General features: G+C 40.8%; 1 pseudogene; it reads left to right on the top strand.

The window, feature by feature from the left end:
- The first annotated feature begins 213 nt into the window (after positions 1-213).
- On the top strand, positions 214-1411 carry LOC101407788 (serine/threonine-protein kinase MARK2 pseudogene; annotated as a pseudogene).
- Positions 1412-11547: the final 10136 nt, after the last annotated feature.

Raw genomic sequence — 11547 nt, 5'->3', positions numbered from 1 at the left:
ATTTGGACCAAGCTTATCACCAGCTTTTCCCAATTTTAAGCCTATTTAGAGATACCTTGATTGCAAGCCCAGCAGTAAGTACATCAGACTGCAGGCCTCTCAGCCATCTATACTGAAGGGGAGACCCATATTGGCAAAACCAGCTCTTCATGTCCATCACCAAGGGCAACTTGGTCAAGGTGAAGTAGGTCCAGCACATCCTGACTAGGGGCCATGACAAGCAGCCTCCAGAAAATATCCTGTGAAATAGGAATCATAAAGTCCCTTGAATCATCCCAACATAGTTAAATTATTTGAAGTGATCAAGACTGAGAAAACCCTCTACCTAATCACGGAATATGCCAGTGGAAGAGAGGTGTTTGATTACCAAGTGGCTCATGGCATATGAAATGAAAAGAGGCTTGAGACAAATTCCACCAGAAAATATCTGCTGTGCAGTACTGCCACCATAAGTGGATTGTTTATAGAAAATTAAAGGCAGAAAACCTGCTGTTGCATGCTGAAATGAACATCAAGATTGTAGACTTTGGCTTCAGCAACAAATTCTTTTGTTGCCCCAGAACTATTCCAGGAAAAATATATAAGGGACCCATACTGGAGGTGTGGAGCCTGAGAGTCATCTCATGTACGGTGGTCATCTGATCCCTGCCTTCTGATGCACAGAATCTCAAGGAGTCATGAGAACAGTTTCTGAACGGAATATACCATAGTCTCTTCTACTTGTCCATGGAGTGTGAAAACCTGCTCAAGAAATTTCTCATTCTCAATCCCACAAAGAGAGGCACTTTCGAGCAAATTATGAAAGATCCATGGATGAATGTGGATCATAAAGGTGAACTAAAGCCTTATGTGGAGCTACTCCCTGACTACAAAGACCCTCAGAGGACTGAGTTGATGGTGTAAATGGGTTAAACGTGAGAAGAGATCAAGGACTCACTGATGGGCCAGAAGTATGAGGTGATGCCTATCTATCTGTTTCTGGGACACAAGAGATGAGAGCTGGAGGGATACACCATCATCCTGTGGTCCCAGCCTTCAGCTAATCTGACCAACAGCAGCACTCCTTCCCCATCCCACATGGTACAGCATGGCCACTCTGCCAACCCCAACCAGTGGGGTTTCAGTGACCAGTCTAGTTCTGCCATTTTCATCTCTAATTCTCAGAATGCTCAGAGTAGCAGTGCAGAAAATCAGCAGCCTTAGGAGGACCAGGAATCAGAACAGAAGACCAGCAGCACAGTCAACATGCCTGTCACCTCTCTGCTCGTCCTGGAGATGAAGAAGATAACTCCTGCTCCCTCCAAACAGTGACCTCTCCACCGACACAAATTAAAACAGAAATTCTCCACGTTTGGAGAGGGCCAGCCTTGGCCATCCAGAAAGCAAAGAGCCTAATCAGGCTACAGTTTGAGGCCGCCACTGCTTCTGCTTCTGCTTCAGCTGCAGTTGGCTGAGTCTTGCCCTGCCTGCACTAGAACCCCACAACAACCGTGGTGCAGCCCAGCCAGGCCTCTGGGTGATGCCCCACAGGCGGTAATGGTGAGGTACCTCAGCAAGGACCCTTCAGCATGTCTCTGTGGCTTCCCCCTCTGCCCACATAGCAGCAGTGTTGGAGCCCCAGACAGGAAATTCCTTCCATACCAGGAAGCTCTGACCTGTGTACAACCAGCAGAATTTGCTCTATGGGAAGACCCCAGCCTCTCCCTTTAGCAACAGTCAGGGCTGGCAGGGGGCCATTGAGAGCTGCTTCAGCAAATTCAGATTCAAGTTTATAGAGACATCCGTGTTTCAGGTTTATCAAAAGGAGCCTAAAGGAACCTGAAAGACCTAGTGGAGATGCTCAAACTTCACATGGTGGGCAGCAGAAGCAATGACAAAAGAATTTTGAGAGTCCAAATGGTGCTCACTCTGCTTTACATGGAATATGAAGATCAGAAGCTCCATGGAGTCTATTGGGAGACCTGTAAGGTCCTAGATACAAACAGTTGCCATGGGAGCTAAACAGAAAAACATGTGCTGCTGTGCATGCACAGGTCCCAGGCCCGAGAGGACGACATGCAGTGGAAGACGCAGCTGTGCCGAGAGCCACAGAGATCTCGCAATGTGTTTGACTTAAGTGGACATCTAGCATTTCCATGGCCTTCAAAAACATTCCCTCTAAAATCACCATGGAGTTTAAGCTTTAAAAGGCTGCCGGGAGCCACCAGGGAGACAAAATGAGAGGAAGGCTGGCTCTACCTGCCAGGCCAGCCACTCTGCCCTCACCTGAAAGAAACTGCAGAGACTGGACTGGTGTGTTTCCCCTGGGTCACGTCTCTCCCCTGACTTTCTCTGTCTTTTCTTCTGTTTTTGTGGGGGATGGAAGATAGTTCTATTGAAATAAAGACAGACCATCGAAATAGAAATACACACATACCTCTGTCTTTCTCTCTCTTAGGTCCTGCTTTTAGCTCGTAACATCTATTAGCATTTCTTTGAGCTGACTAGAGTAAACCATTGTTTATAATAGACTACATGTTACGGTAGTACAGTACAGACTACACGATGCATTCACCTCATGCCTTCTTGTGCAAAAGAGAAGCATATAGATATAAAAATCTCTGGGTCAGATGGTTTAAACTATAATCACTTAAAATCAAGGATGGCATGAGAAGACAGGAAAGCACTGAGCTACTTCTGCAAAGAAAAGTAAATTTCTTTTCTCTGGAATAAATATAGGTCAATAAACCTCAGCCAAATGACCTCATGAGCGTAAATGTTTTCCAGTTAAACACTATAAAGGGCTAAGATGAACATATTTAACCTGTTGCAATAAAATTATTCCATGGTAAGAGCCCCTGGATTCCCTAGCTCTAGGATGGGTTAAATATTCTATCTTCTAAGGAACAATAATCAGATAGAGAAAGGGAAGGAATTGGCTCTGTTTGATATTTGATTTACTTTCCCTGCCTTTTTGATGAGTCACCTTTTAGTGTCAATTTTCAATTCAGCTGCTATTGTAGCATCAGAATCCCGAATTATGAAAAGAAAAGAGTGGTTTCGTTTAGGAGAAGTAAATAATCCAGCAGCTGTGAACTCAGGATTTAAAAATCATTCTAACTTGCTGAAAGCAAACAGACAGCATAGCGTCAAGTGAGAAGCAAAAGGCAGGAATATCTGTGTGGGTCCAGTCACCGGGTACATATTGTGCGGCTGATCTGCAGCTTGCCTCTGGTTACCTGCTTGTTTCTTCCTCCACTTTCACTAGCCACGCCCCCCAAACACTGCATCTCCAACTCTGCCTCTACAGACCAAGGGATTCTTTCATTCTCTTCATTTATTTATTTAATAAATATTTGCTGAGTGGCTACCAAGTACCGTGCTCATCTATGGATATATAATATTTAAAATAATTCATAGTAGGCAAATGCATGAACAAATGTACTATGCTAAGTGTTATTTTATGGTATCTACTGATAGCTGTTGGAACAGAGAAAATACAGTTAATTGTGGGTGGAATGATCAGTGGATGAGTAGAAATATAAGTTGCAAATATATAAGGAACCACATTCTAGGAAGAAAGAGCTGGAGTGAAATTGGAGACCCTGGAAAGTTCTCTGAGATAGATAATGGTGAACAATTGGGTATGAGATAGGTGTGACATAGGCTATGACGTGTGGCAGAAGTGGCGGGAGATGGTATAGAAAGTTAAGTTGAGAACAGATTCTGAAGAACCCTGAAGAGTGGAAGAGCTTGGTCTTTGTTCAGGAGGTGAATCATGGATGACTGTGATCAGATAAGGTGTGTATTCTAGGGTGATCGCTCCACTTGCAGGATGAAGAATATGCATTAAAAATCCCAGTTTCGGGCCGGCCCGTGGCTTAGCGGTTAAGTGCGCGTGCTCTGCTGCTGGCAGCCCAGGTTCGGATCCTGGGCGCACACCGACGCACCGCTTCCCCGGCCATGCTGAGGCCGCGTCCCACATATAGCAACTAGAAGGATGTGCAACTATGACATACAACTATCTACTGGGGCTTTGGGGGAAAAAAGATAAATAAAATTAAAAAAAAAAATCCCAGTTTCTAGATTTTTCCACAACATATAGAAAAAAATTCTTGAGATCACAATTTTTGCTAATACTGATTGTCAATGCAAAATAACCAATAACCATCCTGCATATAAGAGAGATAAGGTGAGCTTTACTTGATCCAGAGTGAGGATTATAACCCAGGAAGGCCTTTTCCAGAAGGGAAGAAAGTGTTCCAGAGAAGCATGGTTTTCAGTACAGTCTGATATCTTTTCAGAACAAAGAACATACATTAAACGTACCCAGGATACATATTCATCAAAGTTTCAAAGAGGTAGTCAGTTGCAAATTAGCAGGTCAACATGACCCTAATATTGGGAGAGGAACTAATACGGGCATTACCAATAGGGCGTAGGAGGGGAAGTATGCATTCTTATCTTAAGAGAGTGCATTCTTTACTTTAATGGTTAAAGTGGATATACAATGTATGTTTGATATGCCACAAGTCAGGCTTCTTCAGTTCAAGCCGAATCAGTTTTGAACCCGAAAAGTTACCCCATATACCTCAATATGTGAAAATATATTGTTTATATCAATTACCAAGGTTGTTGCTTTTGAGAGGGACATCTTTTTTAGTGAAATTATTGGTGTGTGCAATTCTCCTAACTATACAATTGGCTATAGGAAAATGGAGTTATTTCTGCACATCTTAAAATTAAAGAGGTAATATGGTTAGTAGGGAGGCTTTGCATGTCTGACTCTCTTTTGATCTTCAATGATGATACTCACCAGTAGACAAAGATACTGAACTAAAACTAATACTCAACGGAAAGTAACTGCTTACAGGAGGTATAATTTAGAGCGCCAGCCCCATCCCAGTCCTTTCTTTGGTAAACTTCCCCTCTCATAGCCCCTGTATATTTGATACAATAAAGAACCTATACCAAACCCTGGCCCCAGGTAATTGGATAAATGATAGACACATGACCTAAGGACAATCAAGCCATTAAACTGGCCTAATACACCTATTGCCCCACTTGCTAAGATATTCTGCCTCGCCACACGAACCCTGATCTGTGGACAGGCATCTTTAGCATCACCAGGTAGTTAGAAATGCAAAATCTTAGGCTTTGTCCAAGACCTCCTGAATTTATCTGCATTTTACCAAGATTCCCAGATGATTCATATTCATATTAAATTTTAAGAAGCACTACTCTAGACTGGCAGGTCAGACTGTCTTGAGAATTTAAGTTTAGAAATATTGACCTCAACTGATGATTGGATAAAGAAGATGTGGTCTATATAAACCATGGAATACTACTCAGCCATAAAAAAAGACAAAATCATCCCATTTGCAACAACATGGATGGACCTGGAGGGTACAATGTTAAGCAAAATAAGCCAGAAAGAGAAAGACAAACAGTGCATGATTTCACTCATATGTAGAAGATAAACCAACACATGGACAGATAGAACTGTTTGGTGGTTACCAGGGCAAGGGGTGGGAGTGGGCACAACGGGTGGAGCGATGCATTTATATGGTGACTGACAAACAATAATGTACAACAAAAATTTCACAATAAAAAGTAAACATTAAAAAAAGAAATATTGAAAACATGTGAGTTATTAGCAGACTAGAAAGAAACAGGCATACAAAGTATGACTGTGTTCATGTTCATTGCCAGCTACTTCAATAGTAACCCCGTGACTCATTCTGCGACTGAGGTACCTGTAGCTACCCCATGTCTAGACTCTCCTTCCAGTTCCAGATGCTCAGATTTCTCCTGTAATGTTTCCGTTCTTAGATTTCCATGAAAGTCACATCTTTTATGTGGATATTTATGATAAAGTTCCCTCCTCTTGGAACCAGCTTGAGATTCTTTGTTTCCTACAACAAAAATTGCCAAAATGAAACACTTCTTAGAGTAGCAATCACTGAGGAGTTAACATGAGCAAATCTCCAGTTCAACCCAATAATTCTAGTAAAAGCAAAAATTTCTCTTGTGCATAAAATTGGCAGCAATTAATTTCCCCAGCCAGAGCAGGTGAGCGAGGGAAAAGCAGATCACTCCCATTTAGGCCATGCGTTAATCTTCTTAGGCTAGCAGGATGACTTTCCTTGTACAGAAAAGGATCATTTACTCATGACCTGAAAGAAAGAAAGAAGCCGTGTCAAGAGAAGATTGTCCTCCCTCATCACAGGTAGAATTGGCAATCTTTGCTGATGCTTCTCTAGGGAGGAGAAGAGGGGGTTGATGTAGATATTCCAATTTTAAATTCAGGAGGTTTGCTTTTTCCCAAGACCCTTGCCAAGAGAGTCTGCCTGTTTATTGACATTTCCTCTTTTGTTTTCACATACTTCTTCAAAAAAAGCAGTATCCACCGTGAATGTTCTATCCTGCCTTATTACAAAATATTTTGACCTTGAGCAAGTTATTTAGCCTTTCTGCTTCTCCATTTCTTTATTTATAAAAGGGGGACACAAAAGCTCTGTCATTCCTCCTATATGATGTTATGCCATAATCAAATCCAATTTTATATGTGCATATATATATATGTTTTTTAAATGTCAGGTAATACAAATCCAATTTTATCCTACATATATAATTTTCAATGTCAGGTACACAAACACAAGATTTTCCTAAAAATTTCTGTAGTGTCTTAATAAGTTTTCAACGTTTTTTAGCAGTTCAAAGAAAATATTGCATATTAAATAAATATAAGAGCTGGTGGTCTAGTTGAATTAGCTGTGTGGTGATGAAGGTGCCTGGTGATATGGGAAATTGACTCATGAAACGTAACTAAATGCTGGGTTTCGTGAAGAATAGTGTGAAAATCAGATTTCTATATAACTTGAGACATCATATATTCATCTCCACAACTATTTATTAAAGTTCCTGAAGTCTATGTCAGGAACATGTCAAAAAGTACAAAGATTTCAGTTTAGCTGAGAGGGAGATTTTAAAAAAAGATATATAATACTACATGATATGTGTTGCTAATTGATTTTTGAATAAGTGTTATTGAAGTACAAATCTCTCATCAATTACCTCTCCCAAATGAAAGTGGGGAAAATTTCTCTTACCTAATGATGATTGAAGACAAGAGAAGTGAGGTTATATTTGACCTAGACCTTTAAGAATTTGTAGGAAATTTTGTGTGCAATAAGAGAGGAAAAAGTGCTTCAAGCAAGGAAAAATATAGATAGGTAAAGCCACAGTGCTACAAGTGAGTGGCTTTGGAAACATCATGTAGTCTGATAAGACAGGAGCTTAGTTTATGAGAGAGAGCAAGACAGAGTGGTGGAGAAAAGCTAAAAAAGATAGGTTGGGACCAAAATGGGTAAATGCTTATTTTAGAAAAATCTCTGTGGCAATCAGGTCAAAAAGAGTTTACTGGTTTGTCTCCTTTTGCTTCTGCAGGTCCACAAAACACTCTGTCATCCTGCTCTCTATTTTCCAGGAATCTGATGGATGCACACAGATTGCGTCAATGTGCTGCCGTGATCTCCAGCTTCCAGTAAGGATCCATCAACAGGAGGAACCAGCAGGAGACTGGAGGAGTGGAAGAGAGCGCTGTTGGGCTGTTCTTTGCCTTCCAGCTTTCTCTCTTCTGGGTCACCACTGGTGAACTGCATCCCTATACCAAAGGCCACAGCTCCTGCTGTGTGACTATCTTCAGGTTCTGGTAATCATTTCTTCCTTTTCCTTCTCTCCCATTTATTTATTCTTTATTTACATCAGCACGGACCCAAGGATTTTAATTTTATTCAGTGGGGCTATAATCTGCTGCTATCGTAGTTATTTTCAAGTCAGATTGTCAGAATCTTACCTAGTAAGGGTCTTTGAGTTGGCTCTAATGTCCTTTTGACATGTCCCAGCATTCTTTAAGCATGTCCTTACTTTGAGGCTCAACACGATATTCTAGGCTCCTCTTGTACTTTTAGTATTCCAGTCCTAGAATTGGCCATTTCTCCACGGAGATCTAGTTCTTCTTAGAGGTTCAAGGTGTGCTTGTTGCTGTTGTGCTGCTGCTTCTAGGCCCTAGGGAAAATCCACCAGTTTGTATTTATAACTCCACATCTAATCTAACGCCATAGTATTAATTCTAGTCTTCCACTTTCCATATGTTTAATTCCCTTCTTCAACCATTCAGAAGCCTGGTTGCCATTATCTTTAATATATATTTATTTATTTGTCCAATCCTAGAATATATGGAAATTCGTTTCAGAATTACTAACTCATATTACTAAGAAAAGAAAACTCCCTCAGGTTTAGGGAATGATAGAAGCTCTCTGCTGTCAATAGCCCTGGGATATTGTACCATTTCTTAGTGGTTTGGATATGGAACCTCTTAATCTCAAGTCCATGTGCGTGATGCACAGCAAACCAAACACTGAGACATCAGTGCTTGGAGATTGAGAAAGGTCCCATACGAATTGGCCAAGATGAGAAGGTGGGAGCATGTGTTTGCTCAAATCCGCCTCCCCAAGAACAGAAAGCAGGGAGTGGTTTATAGATCTAAGGGGCTTGGCAGGAGGAGCTGTGGAGAAACAAAAGGGTCACTCCCGATAAGCCCCTGGGAAATCCTACTTCTGGGCTTCAACGGCTGCTGAGGACCAGCCATCCAGTGATTGCATGGATTGCAGGGACATTGAATGTCCCTGAAGACATTCTCTTTCTTCTGCAAAACAAGCTCACAAATCCTCAAGACCCAAGTCACCCCTCAAGTTAAGCAAGAAAACAGCAAATTGACTAGATTTATCTATGTGTTGGGAACAAGGTCAAAACGCAAACACGTTCTTATTGAATATCTACAGCAGCCCTCAGCTATCTGGTTTCAGTTTCCCTAAAACTCCGTGACACCTTTGCTAACAGGCTTTTGATTAGACACTCTTTAAGTATGTAATTTAACTCTGCCTTCTGCTCTCTACTGGAACAATAACTGATAAAATGTGCAAGAGAGTGACTACTAACAATGTAGTGAAGTTGTATGTAGCAAAAGTCAATCTGCCCTAGCTCTTATCTATCTGCAGGCACTGAGCACTTTCTATAGCACCAACAGAGTTATCCAATTCCTGACTTAATCATGAGCAAAACTGTCATGAGCCATGCAGGAAGAACCTTATGTTATGAGATATATGTAAACAGTGTAGGGAAGGAAGACAAATCCTCTACCCTCTGGGTCCTTCTGGCTGGGCTATGAATTAAATTTACATGAGACAGAATAACAGGAGAAAATCAAACAAAGCTTTATAACATGTATACATGGGAGAGACCCAGGAAACTAGGTAACTTGCCAAAATGGCGCAGGCTGTCATCTTAAATACCATCTTCAGCTAAAGACAATGGAGAATGCTGAGGGTCGTGGTTTGGGACTTCAAAGGGGAGGAAGGCAAGTCACATGGAAATGGAAAAGCAAATGTTTGGTAAACAGAACTTTGATAATAATGGGCTTAGAAAGACCCTCCCAGTCTATTGGTACCCAGAGTTATCTATGGTGATGGCCCATCCTGGGGACAGGACTTTTACCTTAAATTCTTTGAGACAGTTAGGGGGAAGGCCAAAGTTTCTTTCAGAGTCTTTTGCTCTTAAAAGTAATCAAGCCAAGGCAAAGAGACACATTTGGGGATGGCCAATTCTAATCCCCCACAACAGAGATCTAGAGAAAGGCATACACCATTTATACATTTTACAGAAATAAATATGTAATGTTTTAGACCAACCAGTTATTCCCACTCTGATTAATAACATTCTACTCTTTTTGCTTCTGCACCTGTCTCTGATCTGGAGGCCACACAATGATTCCTCCATAGCTACCTCTCCATTGACAAGACTCATGAAGAAACACAGACCATTTCTGTGAAAAGCTGTGTCACAATGTGGCATAAAGACATTTTTAGGATGGTGTAATGTTGTGATGTATAATAAGAAATATGTATTTGGTCTTTGTCCCCATTTCAGGCACAGAGCTCCTAAAACCCTTGGAATTTCCTGTGATGAGAGCAATTAAGGTATCTTTTGTTATGTTAATGAGGTGGTTTTGGAAAGCACCTACAGATGGGGGCTGATTGCCATTGGAGCCAACCCTATGATTATATAGTTGGAACTTTCAGTCCCCGCTCTCTCCTACCTCTTGGGAGGGGAGAGGCACTGAAGATTGAGTTCAACCACAAACGGCCAATGATTTAATCAATCATGTCTATGTAATGAAGCCACCATTAAATCCTCAAAAGGGGGTTCTGAGAGCTTCAGGGATGGTGAACCTGTGGAGATACAGGAGAGAGGCCCTCAGAGATGGCAGGGAAGCTCCACACGCTTTCCCCATACCTTGCCCTATGTATCTCTTCATCTGGCTGTTGATTCATATCCTTTAATATCCTTTGTAATAAACCTGTCATCTAGGGAGTAAACTGGTTTCCTGTAATTTCTGTGAGCTGCTGTAGCAAATTAATCAAACCCAAGAAGGGGTCATGGGAACCTCTGATTTATAGTCAGTTGGTCAGAAGAAGCACAGGTAACAACCTAGATTTGTGATTGGCATCTGAAGTGGAAAGCAGTCTCGTGTAACTGAGTCCTTAACTTGTGAAATCTGATGCTATCTCCTGGAAGATAGTGTCAGAATTTAGTTGAATCGCAGGATGCCCAGTGGTTGTCAGAGAATTGCTTGATGGTGTGGGAAAAAAACCCACACATTGGAATTGGGTGCAGAATCACAGCTGGAAAATGTAAAATTTCTCTAGTAACAACTTGAATATGTACATTAACTGTTTTGAGTGTTCATGGACATTTCTGGAAAGAAGAGAAATTAGAGCTGAGATCCTAAGGCTGAGAAAAAGTTGGCTAGTTGAGTAATCAAAGTTTGTATTAACTATGTGACATGATTTTTCATGTATTACATTTCACAATAATTAAAAATAATATATTGATCATGCTACTGGGAAACATGGAATTCCTGAGCCCTACAACTATGAATTTAAAGTGGTACACACTTTCTTAATGGGAATGTAGTTATTTTACAGTGCTCTTGGTGTAAATTGCTTATACTATTTGATTTAGAAACAAACTCTTCTCTGATTTATTCTAAAAAAAATCATGAGAAATGACCAAAGAGGGTTTTGTTAAATCATTTTCATCACATTATTATGATAAGAAATTTTCACATATTGAGGATATGGGGTAGCTATTCTGGTTTAAAACTAATTCAGCTTGAACTAAAGAAGCCTAATTTATGGCCTATCAAACACATATTGTACATCTGCTTTAACTATTAAAGTAAAGAATGCATTAAACATCATCTCAAAGTAAAAGAATGCATTTTTTATAGACAAGAATGCATACTTCCCCTCCTATGATGCCATATTTCCTGGACATCAGGGTCATGTTGACCTGCTAATTTGCAACTGAATACCTCTTTTGAAACTTTAATGAATATGTATCCTGGGTGTGTTTGACATATATTCTTTGTACTGAAAAGGTATAAAACTGTATTGAAAATTATGCTTCTCTGGAATGCTTTCTTCCTTTGTGGAGACTGCCTTC

This window comes from Ceratotherium simum, chromosome 6 (genome assembly GCF_057802395.1).
Source record: "Ceratotherium simum simum isolate JZ-2026a chromosome 6, ASM5780239v1, whole genome shotgun sequence".
In the NCBI taxonomy this organism is placed as follows: Eukaryota; Metazoa; Chordata; class Mammalia; order Perissodactyla; family Rhinocerotidae; genus Ceratotherium; species Ceratotherium simum.
The sequence above is the reverse complement of the archived record's forward strand: the minus strand, read 5'-3'. Positions and strand labels throughout refer to the sequence as shown.